The sequence below is a fragment of the Astatotilapia calliptera genome, chromosome 14, assembly GCF_964374335.1.
Source record: "Astatotilapia calliptera chromosome 14, fAstCal68.1, whole genome shotgun sequence".
Taxonomy (NCBI): Eukaryota; Metazoa; Chordata; class Actinopteri; order Cichliformes; family Cichlidae; genus Astatotilapia; species Astatotilapia calliptera.
The window spans coordinates 29,258,067-29,280,456 of NC_137435.1; the positions used below are offsets into that span (position 1 = coordinate 29,258,067).

General features: G+C 39.7%; 1 pseudogene across 1 annotated transcript in view; it reads left to right on the plus strand.

Moving 5' to 3' along the window:
- LOC145419928 (polypeptide N-acetylgalactosaminyltransferase 17-like) overlaps positions 1 to 22,390 on the plus strand; it is a 29,756-nt pseudogene that overhangs the window by 964 nt on the left and 6,402 nt on the right. Inside the window, exons 3-7 of the transcript XR_013901188.1 lie at positions 3,581 to 3,755; positions 17,215 to 17,412; positions 17,912 to 18,029; positions 21,795 to 21,980; positions 22,150 to 22,287. The product of XR_013901188.1 is annotated as a polypeptide N-acetylgalactosaminyltransferase 17-like (transcript). The remainder of the gene's footprint in view (positions 1 to 3,580; positions 3,756 to 17,214; positions 17,413 to 17,911; positions 18,030 to 21,794; positions 21,981 to 22,149; positions 22,288 to 22,390) is intronic.

The window sequence follows — 22,390 nt, forward strand, 5'->3', positions numbered from 1 at the left end:
GTCAGTATAGATTAAATATTTTCTTCAGCTAATACCAAATAAGAAGAGTGGCTTTTTCGCCCTCTGATTAGAAGATGGTTTATAGTGAGTGAAACACAGAATTTCCATCTAAAATCCACTGAGTCATCAGCAGGATTTCTACTGAAAGCAACAAAATACACATCAAATTGTCATTCAGCATCCCAGAAATAATTATCTTATACAATAAGTGTCATGTAACCTGAATATAATTATATAATTAAGTTTTATATTATTATAAAACTGAAACTAGTGAATAACCTTTGCACTGTCCTCTTCCTGCTGTGACAAAACAAATTTCCCACGTGTGGGACTAATAAAGGTTATCTTATCTTATCTTATCTTATCTTATCTTATCTTATCTTATCTTATCTTATCTTATCTTATCTTATCTTATCTTATCTTATCTTATCTTAAAAAGGTGGCGCGGTCGTTGATGCTCAGGAAGCAGTAGACCCCCGTTGGTGTTGTTTAGAGTGAGTTGGAGCTTAAAACAGCACCGCAGGGAGCTGAGTGAGAACTTTTATGTCATCTCTCTATTTGCATGTGTGCTTCTGTATTTCTTTATTTATCAACTGTGTTGTTGTGGTGATGAATTTGTATGTTTTTTATGTTTGTTTTCAGCTTTTGATAGTGTAGCAGTGACAATAGTTGGCATACATTAGTGGTTATTTAGGATAGGATGAGCTAATAAGCCATCATGTCTTTGTATTTTGCTAGGAAAATGGGAAATAGATGCAGCAGTTTACTGAAACTTGCAAACATAAGATGCCAGATGCATCTCTCAGGTTGTGTGTCAGTTTTGTGTTATTTCTTAAGGACACAACTTTCAAATTCTGTTCGTCTGCTGTAGATGTTTTTATTTAAGCTGCCAGTTCTTTTGTCCTCTACTTGTTTAGTTTCTTGACATATGTCAAGTTTTTGGCTAATAGCTCTTTGGTAATCACCTTGCTGGTGTGTTATCGTTGTCATTTTTTGTGCAGGAAACAAATTGTGTATTTGTGACAAGCTGCTGGTAATGTGCCAGTAACGAATTTGTCCCTTGAGTTAGGTGCCTTTATTATGTGTGAATGATTCATAGGAACAAACAAATAAAGGACTGCACTGAAAATTATAATAAAATGATGTCCAAAGAAAAATTTGAAGGAGCTTCAGAAAGCCTGAAGAACGTGAAATAAATTACAGAATTAAAAGACAGTTCGGTTCCTTGGAAGCAAAATGTAAAGACAAAATGTTCACACATGGCTCTATGCAACTAAATAAGAGCTTTAGGATTGTCTGAAAGTATTTGTTTGGGTTTTTGCTCGTAATTATCTGCTCCACTCTATGTTCACCTGTTCCTTATTACCCGGCTGCTCTAAAGTGATTTCTGCCAATCTTTGTCAGCTCATCTGTGAGCTTGTTTCACTCATGCGCTCTGCAACAGTCCCTCATGTTATTCTCTGCTTCACAGGTTTTTTACTCATTTTCCACCCCTTGGGCTTTGTTCTCCCAATATCAGCTTTATTTAAATAAGCTTTCTTTATGGTGGTTTTGCTGATTTTCTGTATTCATTTGGAAAAGCTTACAAACCTAACACAAATAATTGGGGTATAACCCTCAATCTCATTGGGCCTGTTTGAGTGCACATATGTCAATGAACTTAAAAAGGGCTAGTATGTGCACTTTGCTAAAGAAATGCTTTGATTATATATATATATACAGTGAGTATATTTTCATAGGTACAGTGGGGCAAAAAAGTATTTAGTCAACCACCGATTGTGCAAGTTCCTCCACCTAAAATGATGACAGAGGTCAGTAATTTGCACCAGAGGTACACTTCAACTGTGAGAGACAGAATGTGAAAAAAAAATCCATGAATTCACATGGTTGGATTTGTAAAGAATTTATTCGTAAATCAGGGTGGAAAATAAGTATTTGCTTGGTGTGCAAAAATCAACTGTGGGAGCAATCATCAGAAAATGGAAGACATACAAGACCACTGATAATCTCCCTCGATCTGGGGCTCCACGCAAGATCTCATCCCGTGGGGTCAAAATGATCATGAGAACGGTGAGCAAAGATCCCAGAACCACACGGGGGGACCTGGTGAATGACCTGCAGAGAGCTGGGACCAAAGTAACAAAGGTCACCATCAGTAACACACTACAACGGCAGGGAATCAAATCCCGCAGTGCCAGACGTGTTCCGCTGCTGAAGCCAGTGCATGTCCAGGCCCGTCTGAAGTTTGCCAGAGAGCACATGGATGATACAGCAGAGGATTGGGAGAATGTCATGTGGTCAGATGAAACCAAAGTAGAACTTTTTGGTATAAACTCAACTCGTTGTGTTTGGAGGAAGAAGAATACTGAGTTGCATCCCAAGAACACCATACCTACTGTGAAGCATGGGGGTGGAAACATCATGCTATGGGGCTGTTTTTCTGCCAAGGGGACAGGACGACTGATCCGTGTTAAGGACAGAATGAATGGGGCCATGTATCGTGAGATTTTGAGCCAAAACCTCCTTCCATCAGTGAGAACTTTGAAGATGAAACGAGGCTGGGTCTTCCAACATGACAATGATCCAAAACACACCACCCGGGCAACAAAGGAGTGGCTCCGTAAGAAGCATTTGAAAGTCCTGGAGTGGCCTAGCCAGTCTCCAGACCTCAACCCCATAGAAAATCTGTGGCGGGAGTTGAAAGTCCGTGTTGCTCGGCGACAGCCCCAAAACATCACTGCTCTCGAGAAGATCTGCATGGAGGAATGGGCCAAAATACCAGCTACTGTGTGTGCAAACCTGGTAAAGACCTATAGTAAACGTTTGACCTCTGTTATTGCCAACAAAGGTTATGTTACAAAGTATTGAGTTGTATTTTTGTTATTGACCAAATACTTATTATGTAGTGTGAAGCGCTTTGGGGTCCTTAGGGACTAGAAAAGCGCTATACAAATGCAGGCCATTTACCATTTAGTGCTTAGTGGGTTGCCCTTTGTGTTCTTATCATGTTGTTTCACACAACCAATACTAAGGCTTGATGTGAGGTTTATAAAGGAGTGCAGGCTGCCAGTGAGAGAAGTGAGACAAAAGAGTTGTCATACTGGGAATGGTTGCTTAAGCTCACTCTGCTGTCCTTTCATATTTATCGACATGAATTCCAATTATTGTGATTGCATGAAAATAATTATGCAAGCTAGGCATAATGTGTCAGGCTTTGATTGTTGCTGCCAGAGGGGACTCTGGAACAGCATTTTTCTTTTTTTCCTCCTTTCTTCAGTAAAGAGGGCTGCAATGGATCTGATGTTAGAGAAGCTAAGAAAAAAATACAAGCACTTTCTTTAGCATGTAGGGATTCTTCTTAAACTCGCCAACTTAGCTGCAATGGTGATATATTCTTTTCAGGCTTTATTAGTCCTGACATCAGATCAAATACTGGAAAACTCCAGCTGGCAGACTGTTCAAGGATAGATGTGCAGATTATAAGCTAAACTGCAGATTCAAAGATCAACTAAAGATCAGTCTTTATAAGCATTTCTGACTTGTTTTGTTTGATGTGTTATCTTCATTTTCTGAACTGTAGAGCAACTGAAAGGTCCACTGGAGGAGTATGTGAACAAACGCTATCCCGGCCTGGTGAAGATTGTAAGGAACCAAAAGAGAGAGGGATTGATCAGGGCCAGGATCGAGGGTTGGAAGGTAGCCACTGCTGAGGTGACAGGATTTTTTGATGCCCATGTGGAGTTCACCCCATCATGGTGAGTGGGTCCTATCATCTAGCGGGAAGCACGGTGTTATTAACAGTCAGGAGTGAATTTTTGGTATTTGGAAAAAGGCTTATTTTAGTGTAAATTAAAGTGAAACACAGCATTCAAAAACAAAAATGACATGTACTCAAAATTAAATCTGGAAAAAAACATATCTTTGCCAAATGTATGAACATTGGAATAACTTATAGAGAGATACTCCCATACGGTTTATGACAAAATTTAATCCAAAGTGATTGATGGCCCTAATCATGACCTTTTGACCTCCCCCCTCCCCCCCGGAAGCGAGTAATGACCGTGACGAATTGCATCCGGAGAAGGGGGGGGGGCGGGAACCCCCCGACATCCGGAGAAGGGGGGGCGAACCCCGGAAGCGCGCCATCTGTCGCTAAGCGTGTCGAATTGCATCCTGAGAAGGGAGGGGGGGTAAACCTCCGGAAGCGCGCCATCTGTTGTTGGGAAAAAAAAAGAAAAAAGTTTTTAGAGGGAGGAGAATAAAAGCAGAGAGGAGGAGTTCACAATTTCTAAGCCTCAGACACACAAGATGGATTTCATTCTGCAGCCCAGCAGCTCTCCTGTGTCCGATGAGATCTGCTCTCCCAAAGAAGAAGGCTTTGAATATGCCATATTCAATTACAGCATATTTACTAAGGAAGGCCTCGATCCGGACCTTATGACACTTCCGGAAATACTCCGGAATTGTCTAGTCATTTTCAGACCTGATGCGTCATGTTCCATATACATGAGGGGAGGGGTTTGGTTCCTGAAGCACAGCGGTGATGCAGCAGCTGATTTTGTGCTGTATAGAGAGACAGAGCGGCAGCTAGTTTTCCGCAAACTCATAGTCTGAATTCTGTTTCAATATTATGACGATTTTCTCTGTATTTCTTAATGGGAATAAAGAGTGACTTCCTGTAGAGATTTCAATAGTATTTTATTTTCCTATAATACAGACGCAGTAAAAAAAACCTTTAAGATGATCTGCCTAGCAACAAATTGCATTTTTAGGCTACACCATAGCTTGTGATGAAAAGAAGAACTTTCTATCCGCTTGTAACCTACAGGCTGCCTACCCCGTATGTGTAAAAATGAATAAATATCCCTTAGTGAATACTTTTCTTTGAATACTACTTTTCCTTTTGAGAATCCCTTTTACAAGGGACTGAAAAAACAAACCATAATTGCCGTGACAGGCGATCTTGTTTCACACACACACACACACACACACACACACACACACACACACACACACACACACACACACACACACACACACACCGCGGGTCAAGGAGGAGTGAGATATCAGATATCAGTTTTTTCTCAATGCTTATAACCTATAACGCGCCCCCCAAAACAATATTATTATTATTAAAACATCTATAAGGTAGGTTTTGCGCAGCCTGCTCCTTGTCAGACCAAAGTTTTTTTCTTCATTACTTTTAGCTACTTTTACACTGGGTTTTCTCAATAGACAGAAAATGAAAATGAGGAGTCAACAGCCGATATTATCATTGCTTGTAACCCGGTAAATAATTTCGTACATCTCCCCATAAAATAAGCCTTAGTGGAAAAAAGCTCATATTCGAATAAGTTTATTCCCCTCTGTGGGAAAGAGTTTTTTTCTCAGAGTCAACCATGAGGCGAGTTTTGTCAACAGCAATTGTCCATTTGGTAAAACAAATATCCGCCTCTAAGTCGTATTTTACCGTTGCAGAATGTGGAAAACAGACAGCCCTCACAGGAGGCACCCAGGGGCCCACCTCACACACCATAGTTAAAATATTTAAATTTCAACTAAATTTGTAGTAATGATCGGATTTCCTCACTTATCTACACCACACTCCTTGATTTCTTATCGTTTCTTATCGTTCCTCTGTCCCTTAATAGAAACTATCCTCCCTTTCAGTTGTCTTTTGCACTTCCATATCGCAAAGCAGTTACTGTAGGTTATTTTCTGCTTATGCATTAATGTAATTAATTAACTTATTTATCCTTAAGTACGGTAATGACTTGAGTTCTAATGCTTTTTGTCTCTTGAGTTAGCCGTCAATGTGGGATTTTTTTACCCTTTTGTTCAGTTAAAGCTGCCTTTCATTCTTCAACGCAGCTTAAACTCTAATAGGTAAGCTTTCTTGTAATTTCTTAGTTCTGCAGGCTTCTTGAAAGACATCCGAGACTCTTCTTTGGATGCTGGATGCCTTTTGTTTTGTTTTCTGTCAAGATGATCCCACACTGCTTCGATTATCTTGAGGTTCGAACCCTGGAGAGATCAATCCATGACTGATGCGTTGTTTCATCCAGGCATACTTTGACTACAATGGCAGTATGTTTGCGATCATTGTCGTACTGAAAGTTGCTGCCAATCAGACATTACTTGGTATTACATGGTCGATCAAAATCTGGTGGAACTTTTCTACATTCATAATTTGATTAATTTGGATAAGAGCTCCAACAACACTGGCTGAAATCCAGCCTCAAAGCACGGTAGAGTATCCACGCTGTGTTAAAGACGGCTATAGACATTCACTGTTGTATCTCTCTTCGGACCTCTTCCATGCATATTTCAAATTTGGATTCATTACTCCATAAGACATATTACAGCTGATTTCTTTTTCCAGTCAATTTCTTGTGTAATTTGGCACACCTCAGCCTTATTTTTCTCTGTTCTCCTTCCTTAAGAATGGCTTATTAACAGCCACCCTTCCAACTCAGATAACTTTTGATGAAATGTTTACAGCACTTGAGTTACTCGCCACGGCCATCCTAAATGCTAAGAACACTAAACTTTAATTCTAAATTACGTTAACCAGAAAAAACAAGCCAAAGTCGAGATGTTGCTGAGCTGACCTGTGCTATGCTATGCCTTCTAAAGCACGTATAATGTAAACAGAACTGGTCTTTGCACAGAAGCCTGTGGAGCTTCATAATTAACCTCAGTGTGTGAAGAGCACTCTCCATTTAATAATAGCTGTAATAAAATGTTATGGCCGACGGTGTTAAACGCTGCACTTGGGTCTAGCAGGGAAGATTTCAACTTTTCAATACGAATGAAGGCTGAAAACTGATTAGATTAATGTCTGATGATCTTTTCTGTGCTTCTTCAAGTTTGTAACACCAAACATATTAAAGGATGATGTAAGGCTCACAGGAAGAGTTTAATTAGACACACATTTACTATTTTCTTTATACTCTTTCTTTCTTGACATGTTTAATATGATTACTATCAGAGGAGAAAATGACCCTTGTGTAGTTTAAAAAAGTTTTATTTAATCAAACTGTAATGTTGTTGAACTCTGACGGACGTGTCTTTTAATCTTGTCAACAAATCCTTAATCATCTAAATCTGCCATTTATCATCTAGTAAAATGTTCCCTCTGCTTCTGCTGCACATCTCCCCGGACACTCTCCGCTTCACCTGTCCTGTGCAGGTGGTCCAACCCCTGCCTGCCTCCTTAAACTGGGGTGTTTAAATCTCTTTACCTCTGTTGTGAACTTCACACAAAGTTTGTGGTAACAAAATCAAACTGACGAGGATCTCGTTTGAAAAACACACACTCACGAGACAAAATAAAAACAGACTGCTCAAAGCAAAAGCAGAGCCCTCACAGCTGGTAGTACAAAACACAGCGACAACATGCGTATTAGATACCCTCAGTGCCAGAAGCATAAATATGAAAAAATGTGATCACCAAGAGTATCCTAACAACGGCGTTGAGGTGGGTGTTACAGTAAAAAAAAAAAGTAGCCAAATTTTCATCTGAAAATGTTGAATTTTAGTAAAAACAATGCTCTGTAGTTTGATACTGTCGTTACAGACTAAGCAGATGTTTAAAGCCTTCGGACGCTCATTTGAAACGCACTCATTCTCCTTATCAGCTGGAAACATTAAAGCCGTAAAATGACTTTTTCAAACGGATAAAAACTATTGAACAACAGCAATGTTGAGCCTGTTCCAAAATTTGGATGTACATGTGTTGAAGGTGTGGGTCTTGTTGAATTATTAAACATACATTCTTTAATTTTTCGAGCCACAAAAACAACAACTTTTAATTTTCTTCTGCTTGAGTATCGGCCTCGGGTAGCTCTACTTATCATTGCTCAGTCAGTTGTCTGTTTGTGCTACTTTTTTAAGGAGCAGCGTATTATTGGTAAGGGTGACTTTATGTGTTTAGCTACTTAAGTGGAAGTACTGTGGATAGTTTTACCTTACATACATAGATCTACCAATACAGCTTCTGAGGTAACTGTTTACAAAATGTTATAATCTATTCAAAGGTTCTTTGCAATTTTACATTGATAAACATTATCCTTAACACATTTGGCCCACATAAAGTACTATGGCCATCACACTGTCATTTAGAATTGTTTAAATAACTCCTGTCTTAAGTCCTTCCATCAAAAAAAAAAAAAAAAAAAAAAAAAACATGGTTCACTTTTACATCACAAAATGTTAGAAATATAAGTCGTTCATAACAAACTGAAAGGTTGGGAGTTTAAAAATCCAAACCGATGGAAGAATCAGAATCAGAATACTTTATTGATCCCTGGGGGAAATTATTTTTTGTTACAGTGCTCCATTATAAACCAACATTAAGACAAGACAGACAATACACTAACTAAGAATAGTACAATATATACATATATATACATACATACATACATACATACATAAGTCACTCATAAATAAATAGCTGGAAAAGAAACATGTGTAGCTGTAGCAGCAAACAGTGTGTTAAGTGGATGCGTTGTACAGGGAGATGGCCACAGGCAGGAAAGATTTCCTGTGTCGTTCAGTGGTGCTTTTCGGTAATCTCAGTCTCTCACTGAACGTGCTCCTGTGACTGACCAGCATGTCATGGAGTGGGTGGGAGGTGTTATCCAACATTGTCTTTATCTTGGACAGCATCCGCCTCTCCGACACCACCTTGAGGGTGTCCAGCTCCATCCCCACAACATTGCTGGCCTTACGGATTAGTTTATCGAGTCTGTTGGCATCTGCGACCCTCAGCCTGCTCCCCCAGCATGCAACAGCATAGAGGATCGCACTGGCCACAACAGACTCATAGAAAACTCATAGAAAATAGGAAGCAGAAGTAGAAGACTATAACGTCTCAGAGCACACGGTGTCTATTATTGTGTAGACATGTATAAATAAGAGCTTAATAAAGATGCTTAATTTCTTAAGAAATAAACAGGTGGAGTGATCTTTATCAAAAGTGGATGTTGCATCTGTGGCTAAACCACTGTACCCAAAAAAACTTTAAAAATCTACTGTGTGTGAGGCTGTGTAAGTAAAGCTTGCCCTTCACACCCGCGTGTAATAAACCATTTGTTGGGGGGTTGTGGATTTGGCACCTCAGCATTGTGAAAGTGGGGAAACATGTTTCTGGCTGTGCATAAGATTTCTGCTTACAAATTAGAATCTCAGTTCTAAATGAAATTCAGATGTTTTTTTAAGTATGGCTAATGTATTATTTGACTTCTAAGACACACACACACACACACACACACACACACACACACACACACACAAGAACAACACAGAGAAGAAGAAGAGGGGGTCGTTTTACTACGCATCATAAAAACGCAATCATTCATAACATGGACAGTGAGAAGTAAAACTCGTCGTCTTACCACATGTTATATTCTGTAAACTTAAAATAATCCGCAGAAATTAGAGTTTAGTGTTTTAATTCATCTATTAAAAAACACGAGTCAACATTACTGAAGTGACGCTTTAACGATGCGTCTTATCATCGTGTTTATGATGATAAAACATGTTCTCTCGTTAGTAGATGTCTGCGCTGTCACTTGTCACGAAAATGTTCAGAGCCAGGGTTCCTCTTTAATTACCATTGATCGTTAATAGGGTCACAAAAGATTTGTCGCATTATCCCCATAAACAAAATGCTTTTATAGAAATCATTGTGATACAAATATTTAGATTCTTGATTCACAATGTGCACGAACTCAAAATCTTTAGAGGTTCATATTTACTGATACTGTCGTGACCTTCCTTCTGTGATTGGATTTTCACTTATTGTCGGCTTTACAGTCACATAAAATTCATTCCAATTTTTTGCCTTTGCTTCAATTAAGGTGTTTCTTTAAATCTACAGCAGCTCCCTTTTCAAAAGGTTTACTGACATAGTAAGGAAGTAGCTAGGGAACTCGGTAAGTATGAGCAACAACAGCTTAGGGACTGTTTCTACAATAAAGAGGAATTCATCATCATCTGCAGTTCATCAAAAAAAAAAAACAATTCAGCAGATCCTCAAAGTATGGATACAATCTGTTTTCAGCTGTAGAGGTACGCTTCACGTACTTATCAACATGCAGTTTAGAGGCTTGCATTAGAGTGCTTTGGTACTTGGACCTCTTTTATTTAGCACGGTTATACCGTTGTGTATTTAGCTATATAAATATGCTCAAGAGTCTATCGTATGTTTGTCATGCAATTAAAAATTCAAAAATATAATTTTTAAATCAGTAACTTTGCAAATTTAGCGCGGACCCTCACCCCTCCCTCCGGCTCCCACGGCCCCGCTGTCACCGTAAGACTCATACTCTTCCCCCCACGTATGCTGCTATTGATCGTTGTCAGTTGTCAGTAAACCTTTTGAAAAGGGAGCTGCTGTAGATTTAAAGAAACACCTTAATTGAAGCAAAGGCAAAAAATTGGAATGAATTTTATGTGACTGTAAAGCCGACAATAAGTGAAAATCCAAAAAACGCCTCCAATCCTAATGATCTCCCCCCCCCCCCCCTCTCCCTCTCTCTCTGTGTGTGTGTGTGTGTGTGTGTGTGTGTGTGTGTGTGTGTGTGTGTGTGTGTGTGTGTGTCCTCACAGAAGGAAGGTCACGACAGGAGCTTTTTTCAATCAGTTTTTACAAGAAGTGTAGCTCATACAATGGTATAAATGTATTATTTGCGATACTTTATAAATATGAACCTCTAAAGATTTTGAGTTCGTGCACATTGTGAATCAAGAATCTAAATATTTGTATCACAATGATTTCTATAAAAGCATTTTGTTTATGGGGATAATGCGACAAATCTTTTGTGACCCTATTAACGATCAATGGTAATTAAAGAGGAACCCTGGCTCTGAACATTTTCGTGACAAGTGACAGCGCAGACATCTACTAACGAGAGAACATGTTTTATCATCATAAACACGATGATAAGACGCATCGTTAAAGCGTCACTTCAGTAATGTTGACTCGTGTTTTTTAATAGATGAATTAAAACACTAAACTCTAATTTCTGCGGATTATTTTAAGTTTACAGAATATAACATGTGGTAAGACGACGAGTTTTACTTCTCACTGTCCATGTTATGAATGATTGCGTTTTTATGATGCGTAGTAAAACGACCCCCTCTTCTTCTTCTCTGTGTTGTTCTTGTGTGTGTGTGTGTGTGTGTGTGTGTGTGTGTGTGTGTGTGTGTGTGTGTGTGTGTGTGTGTGTCTTAGAAGTCAAATAATACATTAGCCATACTTAAAAAAAACATCTGAATTTCATTTAGAACTGAGATTCTAAGTTGTAAGCAGAAATCTTATGCACAGCCAGAAACATGTTTCCCCACTTTCACAATGCTGAGGTGCCAAATCCACAACCCCTCAACAAATGGTTTATTACACGCGGGTGTGAAGGGCAAGCTTTACTTACACAGCCTCACACACAGTAGATTTTTAAAGTTTTTTTGGGTACAGTGGTTTAGCCAGAGATGCAACATCCACTTTTGATAAAGATCACTCCACCTGTTTATTTCTTAAGAAATTAAGCATCTTTATTAAGCTCTTATTTATACATGTCTACACAATAATAGACACCGTGTGCTCTGAGACGTTATAGTCTTCTACTTCTGCTTCCTATTTTCTATGAGTTTTCTATGAGTCTGTTGTGGCCAGTGCGATCCTCTATGCTGTTGCATGCTGGGGGAGCAGGCTGAGGGTCGCAGATGCCAACAGACTCGATAAACTGATCCGTAAGGCCAGCAATGTTGTGGGGATGGAGCTGGACACCCTCAAGGTGGTGTCGGAGAGGCGGATGCTGTCCAAGATAAAGACAATGTTGGATAACACCTCCCACCCACTCCATGACATGCTGGTCAGTCACAGGAGCACGTTCAGTGAGAGACTGAGATTACCGAAAAGCACCACTGAACGACACAGGAAATCTTTCCTGCCTGTGGCCATCTCCCTGTACAACGCATCCACTTAACACACTGTTTGCTGCTACAGCTACACATGTTTCTTTTCCAGCTATTTATTTATGAGTGACTTATGTATGTATGTATGTATGTATGTATGTATATATATGTATATATTGTACTATTCTTAGTTAGTGTATTGTCTGTCTTGTCTTAATGTTGGTTTATAATGGAGCACTGTAACAAAAAATAATTTCCCCCAGGGATCAATAAAGTATTCTGATTCTGATTCTTCCATCGGTTTGGATTTTTAAACTCCCAACCTTTCAGTTTGTTATGAACGACTTATATTTCTAACATTTTGTGATGTAAAAGTGAACCATGTTTTTTTTTTTTTTTTTTTTTTTTTTGATGGAAGGACTTAAGACAGGAGTTATTTAAACAATTCTAAATGACAGTGTGATGGCCATAGTACTTTATGTGGGCCAAATGTGTTAAGGATAATGTTTATCAATGTAAAATTGCAAAGAACCTTTGAATAGATTATAACATTTTGTAAACAGTTACCTCAGAAGCTGTATTGGTAGATCTATGTATGTAAGGTAAAACTATCCACAGTACTTCCACTTAAGTAGCTAAACACATAAAGTCACCCTTACCAATAATACGCTGCTCCTTAAAAAAGTAGCACAAACAGACAACTGACTGAGCAATGATAAGTAGAGCTACCCGAGGCCGATACTCAAGCAGAAGAAAATTAAAAGTTGTTGTTTTTGTGGCTCGAAAAATTAAAGAATGTATGTTTAATAATTCAACAAGACCCACACCTTCAACACATGTACATCCAAATTTTGGAACAGGCTCAACATTGCTGTTGTTCAATAGTTTTTATCCGTTTGAAAAAGTCATTTTACGGCTTTAATGTTTCCAGCTGATAAGGAGAATGAGTGCGTTTCAAATGAGCGTCCGAAGGCTTTAAACATCTGCTTAGTCTGTAACGACAGTATCAAACTACAGAGCATTGTTTTTACTAAAATTCAACATTTTCAGATGAAAATTTGGCTACTTTTTTTTTTTACTGTAACACCCACCTCAACGCCGTTGTTAGGATACTCTTGGTGATCACATTTTTTCATATTTATGCTTCTGGCACTGAGGGTATCTAATACGCATGTTGTCGCTGTGTTTTGTACTACCAGCTGTGAGGGCTCTGCTTTTGCTTTGAGCAGTCTGTTTTTATTTTGTCTCGTGAGTGTGTGTTTTTCAAACGAGATCCTCGTCAGTTTGATTTTGTTACCACAAACTTTGTGTGAAGTTCACAACAGAGGTAAAGAGATTTAAACACCCCAGTTTAAGGAGGCAGGCAGGGGTTGGACCACCTGCACAGGACAGGTGAAGCGGAGAGTGTCCGGGGAGATGTGCAGCAGAAGCAGAGGGAACATTTTACTAGATGATAAATGGCAGATTTAGATGATTAAGGATTTGTTGACAAGATTAAAAGACACGTCCGTCAGAGTTCAACAACATTACAGTTTGATTAAATAAAACTTTTTTAAACTACACAAGGGTCATTTTCTCCTCTGATAGTAATCATATTAAACATGTCAAGAAAGAAAGAGTATAAAGAAAATAGTAAATGTGTGTCTAATTAAACTCTTCCTGTGAGCCTTACATCATCCTTTAATATGTTTGGTGTTACAAACTTGAAGAAGCACAGAAAAGATCATCAGACATTAATCTAATCAGTTTTCAGCCTTCATTCGTATTGAAAAGTTGAAATCTTCCCTGCTAGACCCAAGTGCAGCGTTTAACACCGTCGGCCATAACATTTTATTACAGCTATTATTAAATGGAGAGTGCTCTTCACACACTGAGGTTAATTATGAAGCTCCACAGGCTTCTGTGCAAAGACCAGTTCTGTTTACATTATACGTGCTTTAGAAGGCATAGCATAGCACAGGTCAGCTCAGCAACATCTCGACTTTGGCTTGTTTTTTCTGGTTAACGTAATTTAGAATTAAAGTTTAGTGTTCTTAGCATTTAGGATGGCCGTGGCGAGTAACTCAAGTGCTGTAAACATTTCATCAAAAGTTATCTGAGTTGGAAGGGTGGCTGTTAATAAGCCATTCTTAAGGAAGGAGAACAGAGAAAAATAAGGCTGAGGTGTGCCAAATTACACAAGAAATTGACTGGAAAAAGAAATCAGCTGTAATATGTCTTATGGAGTAATGAATCCAAATTTGAAATATGCATGGAAGAGGTCCGAAGAGAGATACAACAGTGAATGTCTATAGCCGTCTTTAACACAGCGTGGATACTCTACCGTGCTTTGAGGCTGGATTTCAGCCAGTGTTGTTGGAGCTCTTATCCAAATTAATCAAATTATGAATGTAGAAAAGTTCCACCAGATTTTGATCGACCATGTAATACCAAGTAATGTCTGATTGGCAGCAACTTTCAGTACGACAATGATCGCAAACATACTGCCATTGTAGTCAAAGTATGCCTGGATGAAACAACGCATCAGTCATGGATTGATCTCTCCAGGGTTCGAACCTCAAGATAATCGAAGCAGTGTGGGATCATCTTGACAGAAAACAAAACAAAAGGCATCCAGCATCCAAAGAAGAGTCTCGGATGTCTTTCAAGAAGCCTGCAGAACTAAGAAATTACAAGAAAGCTTACCTATTAGAGTTTAAGCTGCGTTGAAGAATGAAAGGCAGCTTTAACTGAACAAAAGGGTAAAAAAATCCCACATTGACGGCTAACTCAAGAGACAAAAAGCATTAGAACTCAAGTCATTACCGTACTTAAGGATAAATAAGTTAATTAATTACATTAATGCATAAGCAGAAAATAACCTACAGTAACTGCTTTGCGATATGGAAGTGCAAAAGACAACTGAAAGGGAGGATAGTTTCTATTAAGGGACAGAGGAACGATAAGAAACGATAAGAAATCAAGGAGTGTGGTGTAGATAAGTGAGGAAATCCGATCATTACTACAAATTTAGTTGAAATTTAAATATTTTAACTATGGTGTGTGAGGTGGGCCCCTGGGTGCCTCCTGTGAGGGCTGTCTGTTTTCCACATTCTGCAACGGTAAAATACGACTTAGAGGCGGATATTTGTTTTACCAAATGGACAATTGCTGTTGACAAAACTCGCCTCATGGTTGACTCTGAGAAAAAAACTCTTTCCCACAGAGGGGAATAAACGTATTCGAATATGAGCTTTTTTCCACTAAGGCTTATTTTATGGGGAGATGTACGAAATTATTTACCGGGTTACAAGCAATGATAATATCGGCTGTTGACTCCTCATTTTCATTTTCTGTCTATTGAGAAAACCCAGTGTAAAAGTAGCTAAAAGTAATGAAGAAAAAAACTTTGGTCTGACAAGGAGCAGGCTGCGCAAAACCTACCTTATAGATGTTTTAATAATAATAATATTGTTTTGGGGGGCGCGTTATAGGTTATAAGCATTGAGAAAAAACTGATATCTGATATCTCACTCCTCCTTGACCCGCGGTGTGTGTGTGTGTGTGTGTGTGTGTGTGTGTGTGTGTGTGTGTGTGTGTGTGTGTGTGAAACAAGATCGCCTGTCACGGCAATTATGGTTTGTTTTTTCAGTCCCTTGTAAAAGGGATTCTCAAAAGGAAAAGTAGTATTCAAAGAAAAGTATTCACTAAGGGATATTTATTCATTTTTACACATACGGGGTAGGCAGCCTGTAGGTTACAAGCGGATAGAAAGTTCTTCTTTTCATCACAAGCTATGGTGTAGCCTAAAAATGCAATTTGTTGCTAGGCAGATCATCTTAAAGGTTTTTTTTACTGCGTCTGTATTATAGGAAAATAAAATACTATTGAAATCTCTACAGGAAGTCACTCTTTATTCCCATTAAGAAATACAGAGAAAATCGTCATAATATTGAAACAGAATTCAGACTATGAGTTTGCGGAAAACTAGCTGCCGCTCTGTCTCTCTATACAGCACAAAATCAGCTGCTGCATCACCGCTGTGCTTCAGGAACCAAACCCCTCCCCTCATGTTTATGGAACATGACGCATCAGGTCTGAAAATGACTAGACAATTCCGGAGTATTTCCGGAAGTGTCATAAGGTCCGGATTGAGGCCTTCCTTAGTAAATATGCTGTATTTGAATATGGCATATTCAAAGCCTTCTTCTTTGGGAGAGCAGATCTCATCGGACACAGGAGAGCTGCTGGGCTGCAGAATGAAATCCATCTTGTGTGTCTGAGGCTTAGAAATTGTGAACTCCTCCTCTCTGCTTTTATTCTCCTCCCTCTAAAAACTTTTTTCTTTTTTTTTCCCAACAACAGATGGCGCGCTTCTGGAGGTTTACCCCCCCTCCCTTCTCAGGATGCAATTCGACACGCTTAGCGACAGATGGCGCGCTTCCGGGGTTCGCCCCCCCTTCTCCGGATGTCGGGGGGTTCCCGCCCCCCCCTTCTCCGGATGCAATTCGTCACGGTCATTACTCGCTTCCGGGGGGGAGGGGCGAGGTCAAAAGGTCATGATTAGGGCCATCAATCACTTCGGATTAAATTTTGTCATAAACCGTATGGGAGTATCTCTCTACTTATTCATGATAACAACAATGACAATAATAGAGCTTTGGGTATCAGTGTTAAAAGAGTGCTACAAAGTGCAAAGAAACCATGGAAAGAGAAGACAAAGGATAGCTGAAGCTGCATAAAAGGAAGAGCCAAGCTATTTCACGCCTGAGAAGTTTTAAAATGAGACACTTGAGGCTGTGGGATCAGGTTGAACGGATTTTATTTAAAAAAAAACATCACAAGCACACATAAAACACACACCAAAACAGGACCCCTCTTGGAGAACTTGTCGTAAAAGTAAATTTTTAGTAACCATAAAAAATGAAGGTTTTGTACTAATTCAAAAAAGCTGAGCGCTTGGTGGTGAACTGAATCAAAGGCTAAATACTGTCAAGAAATTAGCATGCAATGAGGGACCTTATTAACCCCGCTAAGACAACTGCCACATCCTGTTGATGTCTTTTTGTGGATCTCATTTTCGAGCTCAGTGCATAACTTAAGGTATACCGTGCAGTTCTCTCACTGCCCCCTGCAGAGCTCAACTCGGCTGAATCAAACAGAATTAGTGATAAAACTGGGACGACACAAGGAACTTTCTATTTGACTGAAGTGGATGAAAAAAGTGGTGCTCTTAAAAGATGTTATAAACTTTGTTTCTGCACAAAGTAAAGTCAACTAAATGTGTGAGTGTGTGTGTGTTTGCACTTTTTTCAGGTCAGAACCAGTTCTAGCTAGAATAAAAGAAAACCACAAGAGGATTATCTTGCCGTCAATCGACAACATCAAGCACGATACCTTTGAGGTGGAGCGCTATGAGAACTCTGGCCATGGCTACAACTGGGAACTGTGGTGCATGTACATTAATCCACCCAAAGAGTGGTGGGAGGAGGGAGACATGTCTGCACCAATAAGGTATGCCAGCTTCTCCCATTTAAACGTGAACACAGATCTCACACTTCTGAGATGTATTTTTTTCCACTTCTTTAAGATTTTCAATAAAACTGCCACCAAGTTCTTTTTTTAGTTTTGGGGAAGATTAGGGGAAAACAAGAAAAAAAGCTCCTGATGGGAAACCAGACTTCATTAAAGCAATAAAAAAATTACAGCCTAAATTAGAGAGTGGTGAAAATAGGATTTTAATTATCTGATTATCACCCATATATTTGTGTTAAATTGGATTTCCTTCCATTCTTTAATTAAAAATAAGAATAAATTGCATGAGTATGCACAAAAATGTTTAGATTTACCCTCCACATAATAGGCTGAAATATAAAGTGTGAAACTTTGCATAGTGGAGATTTGGGTTGTAGAAAAGTACTCCAAAATAAACATCAGATAAAGCCACAAAAAAACACATTCTGGTGTTTGCAAACGCTCAGTGTCACATGATAGTGTGTTTTCCTGGCTGCAGGACGCCTGCCATGATTGGATGCTCCTTTGTGGCCAATCGGGACTACTTTGGAGAACTCGGTCTACTCGACTCAGGCATGGACGTCTACGGAGGGGAGAACATCGAACTAGGCATCAGGGTTTGTGTGTCACCCAGTTTCCTCTTGTTCCTGCTCCCTCTTTACCCCTGTAGGTTTTAAGTGGAGCAGTGGCCACCGTAGCGTGGCACCACTGATGAGGCCCCATTAAGAGTCCTGGAGGACCAGTCCTGTGTGAGCAGCTCACAGCAGGGCAATGGAGATAAATAGGTCACGTAGAGCAGAGCAGGAAGGTTGGAGTTTGTTTCTGTACATTTTGAGAGATTGGAGAGTCTTTTGTTTTTCTGCAAGGTTATTAGATTTTTCCTGAAAAAATAACGTCAAACATTTTCACAACCCGAGTGTGTTGGCTTTTATCCAGCAAGCTAAACAATCAAATATTTTTAGAAAGACAAAAACGGTTGCCTTGTCTTTGAGTTGACTTGGTCATAACTTGAATCTGAAATGGAAAGTTCTTATATCTTGTCATCAAAAATATCAAGATTCCCCCCAAAATTAAGTCTAGATAAGTAAACGTGTACAGATGCAATAAAACAGCTAAAATTCAGCTTCAACGCACCTATAAATATATTACAACTGCTGGAGATGAAGTATTAGCAAAGACATGAATCTAGCCCACAATGTCACATCTCAAGAACCACATTTCTTTCTGTTCCTCTTTTACTACAAAGCAGTGGGACACATATCCAGAGTTGCCCTGCGACAACAACATTTCTACATTTCACTACAACCCTTACAAGAGGATTGTTTGGATGTGTCCAGGGAGAAGGCCCTCATTCAGAGAAACTCTTTCATAACAAGCACTTGAATCAATGACTGTTTGGGTTTTAACAGGATTCTTGGGATAATGAATGTTAAGCGGTAGATATCAGCACCTCTATGGGGCAATTTTGCATGGTTGTTGTCCAACATCTTTTACATGAAATCATAGTACTGCTTATTTATCTTAGAGTGTGGCAGAGAGCAGTAAAATGTTTTTTTTTGGCATACCCTCTGTTGGTTAGCACCCGTGTCCTTGGGTAACAGAAACACATAGGTTATCTTTAAAACCTATGTGCCCATTTTCTGTTTGTAGTGCTCCTTATCTGTGGATGGAACATGTTTCATATTGTTCCCAGTGTGAAGAAAGACTGACGGACCTACTTTTTATCCAGTAGGAATGTTTGTCAGGAGTGAAATAGGTTGCATCTGTGCAATTGTTTGGCGACCTGTCAGTTTGAAGTTTCTGTTACGCTCACATCACTTTGACGTGGGTTCAGATAGCTTGGATATCCATGTCTTCATTATGTTCACAGCAGAAGGCTCGTGGGTTGGACACACTCAGCAGATACTTTATTAGATACACCTTGTCAGTATTAGGTTGGACACTCTTTTGCCTTCAGAGCTGTTTTAATTCTTCATGGCATAGATTCAACAAAGTACTGGAAACATTCCTCAAAGATTGATCGTGGCATGATGGCCTCATGCAGTTGATGCAGATTTGTCAGCTGTGCATTCACGATGGGAATCTCCCATTGCGTCATATACCAAAGGTGATCTATCTGATTGAGATCCCCTGACTGTGGAGACTTTCCTGTTAGCTCACAAGAGTAGCACCTGATATGGTCCTCTGCTGCTCTAGCCCAAATTCTTCAAGGTTCACGGTTCAAAGTAATGCAAAAGTGGTTTTTAAGAAGAAGTTATCTGTTTTACTGTTGCCTTCTTGTCAGCTCAAAGCAGTCTCTGGTCGGGTCTGGTATCAACAAGATATTTTCACCCAGAGAACTGTCTCTCATTGGATATTTCCTCTTTTTTGGACCATCCCTTGGGATAACCCTAGAGATGGTAATACAGAAATATCCTAGTAGATCAGGAGTTTCCAAAATACTCAGACCAGTCCTTCTGTCAACAACAACCATGCCTAACGTGTCTTAAATCTTCTTTCTTTTCCATTTTGATGCTCAGTTCTTCTGTGAGTACCCTGCCGAGATCCACTTTCTGGGTAAATTATTCATTATGAGAGCAGTTAATCTCCTTTTGAAGCTTGTGGATGTGCACAACAATTCTACCTAACAGTGAGAGGTCAATTCAGGGTCCAGTGGTTTGATCTCACTCACAGTCCTGCATGAATGAATTCACAGCACCATGTCCTGTTCTCATCTGTTCTTCAAGGGGTTTTCCTCTGAAGCCTCTGTGTTTGTTTAAGGGCTGTGTTTTTCTGTGGCTGGGATAGTTCCTAATTGGTCAGTTGCTGGCTTTGCACATTTGTTCTCCAAACCTGCAGAGGATACCTCAGTCTTGACCTGCTGATTTTGATGGCTATCATTGTGAATGAAGTAAGGATTACAGCTAGGTCATTGGATTCCACCACTGATCAACTTAGAGATTGTAGCTACATGATGCCCTTATTTGGGCATGTCCATTTTTCCTGAGGTTGTGTAGAAGCTTTTGGAAAAAGGGATGAGTACCACTGGCTGTTTCCAGAGAGGATCCTGGGAGGAAGTTATCTTGTTCAGCTTCCTATTTCTTCAATAGCAAGTCTGCTAGGTCAAAAAGCTCTTTTTTAAAGTTTTGCATTAAGAGCTGTTTCAGTAGCTCTAGATGCACCATAACATTGTTCTAGCCATTCTGATATCATTTTCAGCTCAGCTGCTGGGTGGTTTGTATGAGGAGATAATTGATTCAACCTTCATGCTCTGAGGTTTCTTTTCTAAACCACTTCACAAGCAGGTGAAGCTCTTCTGCTGCAGTTAATTCTTAAACCTTTAGCACCAAAAATGAATGATGTCCAGTAGTTCTCCACTTTATCATTATACTTTCTTTGACCTCTGTTAATGAGAAGCAACAAAAGGAACGAATCTTGGTCAGGAAGAAGAAATACTCTTGTACACATTTAAGGCTATTCATCATCTCTCTCCTCCATATCTCTCTGATCTGGTTCAGATCACTGCCCCATCTCGATGTCTTAGATCTTCTTCTTCCCTTTCTCTCTCCGTCCCTTCCCCCCGTCTTGCCACCATGGGGAGCAGGGCTTTCAGCTGCTCTGCTCCACGACTCTGGAATTCCCTACCTCCTGATTTAAGAAATATCTCTTCCATCTCTCTCTTTAAGTCCCAACTCAAAACTCACTTGTTGTCTTATGCTTTTATGATTGTGTAAACTGCTTGCTTTTATGCTTCTTTTTTTATTCTGTTGTTGTGTAGCTCTTGGGGCTATGCTAGCATTCATGTCTTATTGTTCTGGCCCGCTGTCCTACATCAAAGCTGGGAAATAGCATGGTGAACTGTAGAAGATGTTTTGGCCACATCTTCAAGCATGACTTGTGCTTCTGACCGTCTCTTCTTGTTGATCTTTAATGACATGCCTGGAATCATCATGGTGTATTCGCTGACTGGGAGAGTGCTCTGGATGATACGTTGTCACAGCAAACAATATAAGTAAAAAAACATGCATTTATGTATGTATACTCACAGTTGGAGCTTAAAAGTTAACCCAGTGCTGAAGTGCCGAAAACCTCAGCTCCTCTTGATGCCCCTTAAGGTTGGCTAGAAAAAAATGAATAAAAGCAACAATTAGATATTTTTTATATAACAGAAAACAAGAAGAAAAACCGAGAAGGACTTCTAAATGTACAGATTTAGCTTTCATTAGTTCCAGCACAAAGAAAACACGTCCTTCCAGGTGCTCTATGCTCCAGCTGTTAGCTGTAATTGACTTTATAAATCAGGACATCGCGGCGACTGTGCATCTGCCTATTTATATTTCCTGCTGCCCAGCAGCCAGCAGTATATTATTGTGAGCTTTAATTCATACTCCTACTACCCACAGGTGTGGCTGTGTGGAGGCAGTATGGAGGTGCTGCCTTGCTCCAGAGTGGCTCATATTGCACGAATGAAGAAACCTTACCACAGTAACATAGCTTTCCACACACGCCTTAATGCCCTGCGTGTGGCAGAGGTCTGGATGGATGAGTACAAGTCCAATGTCTACCTGGCCTGGAACATCCCCATGGAGGTGAGAACGGCATTTTTCTGCACCAAGACCTCTCTTAGAGAGGATGCTGTCAGTCATGCTTGTCTGTTTGTGACTATCAGATGTCCATGTTCAGAGCCAAACAGTTTTTCTTTTGGTTCCACAATTTATGTAGAGACTTTAGGCATAATAACTTCCTTTGCTCTTGCAGAACCACGGTATTGATTACGGAGACATATCACAGAGGGTTGCACTGAGGAAGAGTCTGCAATGTAAGAGCTTTCACTGGTACCTAGACAACGTTTACCCAGAGATGAGGAGGTACAACGATACGCTGTTCTACGGTGAGGTGAGCCATGAAGGACAAAGACACAGGAAAAAGTAAGTTTGTAGATGTAAGATCTGATGTACAAATTAAACCACTGAAATTAAATAAATGATACTTACACAAA